Raw genomic sequence first — 1,332 nt, forward strand, 5'->3', positions numbered from 1 at the left:
TAAAACAATGCCTTCATGCAACTCACCCAGCCCTGTTGAAGAGGAGGATTTAGTTTTGCAGATGACAGCTATAAGCATAACAATAGATTAATTTTAAGTTACCACAGTTCACTTTTAATAATCCTTGAAAGTGGAAGTGAAAGTTGCTCAGTCGTGCCCAACTCTTTGCAACCCTATAGATTGTAGTCCGTGGAATTCTCCAGGCCAGAATCCTGGAGTGGGTAGCCTTTCGCTTTTCCAGGGGATCTTCCCAACCCATTTGAACCCAAGTCGGAGAAGGCAATGGCACCCCACTCCAGTACTTTTGCCTGGAAAATCCCATGGATGGAGGAGCCTGGAAGGCTGCAGTCCATAGGGTCGCTAGAGTCGGACACGACTGAGTGACTTCACTTTTCACTTTCATGCATTGGAGAAGGAAATGGCAACCCACTCCGCTGTTCTTGCCTGGAGAATCTCAGGGACGGAGAAGCCTGGTGGGCTGCCATCTATGGGGTCGCACAGAGTGGGACACAACTGAAGTGATTTAGCAAATAGCAATAGCTCCTGCATTGCAGGTGGATGCTTTACCAGCTGAGCCACAAGGGGAGCCCTAATAATCCTTGAGACAAACATAAAAACACAGACTTACAAAGGTGAACAGGACTTTATTGTCATTGAGTTCAAAATTCACATTTAACACTTGGAAGAAATGTGTTTTCCTTTGAATTCCTTAAAAAAATCCTTCCTTACCATTTTGAAAGCCTGAAATAGGAATCTTGGTCCTCAGACACCACTGCCTGCTATAAAGGTTCCCATGAACTTGTTCTGAGCAGGAGACAACTGAAGGCAATTCAGGACAATGTCATGATGTCCAATGCTTTGCCAAATATGTAGTGCTTCACCCAACTCACTCCAGCCATAGGTACAATTTAATCAACACAGATGTGAAAATTCTTGGGTTCTAAAGAACAATACAATTAATGTAGATGTAAATCTCTTACTGACTTTTAATTCTCTTGTATTTATTAATCTGTGACCTGAAATTAAAGTTTAACTTTACAATATCCATGTCAATATCTTTATCTATTTGCAGTGGATTCTGAATAATTGTACATCGCACATGACAATGCTGAGGTTTTGCAGTTCAGATTTAGAATGACATGATGACAAATATAAAAGTAACTGGATATAATGCATTTAATTTGCTAATAGATGACAAAAATCAAATTTAGCATAGAGTAACTGCACATACCAGCATTCACAGAAGCCCCTAGTACACATAAGGCAGACAACTAGCCAGGGGGAATGCGGTGGCCTAGATAGTGCAAATGGCAATTTTGACCTGAGGTAAAC

Source organism: Bison bison, unplaced genomic scaffold, assembly GCF_000754665.1.
Source record: "Bison bison bison isolate TAMUID 2011002044 unplaced genomic scaffold, Bison_UMD1.0 scf7180017862185, whole genome shotgun sequence".
Taxonomy (NCBI): Eukaryota; Metazoa; Chordata; class Mammalia; order Artiodactyla; family Bovidae; genus Bison; species Bison bison.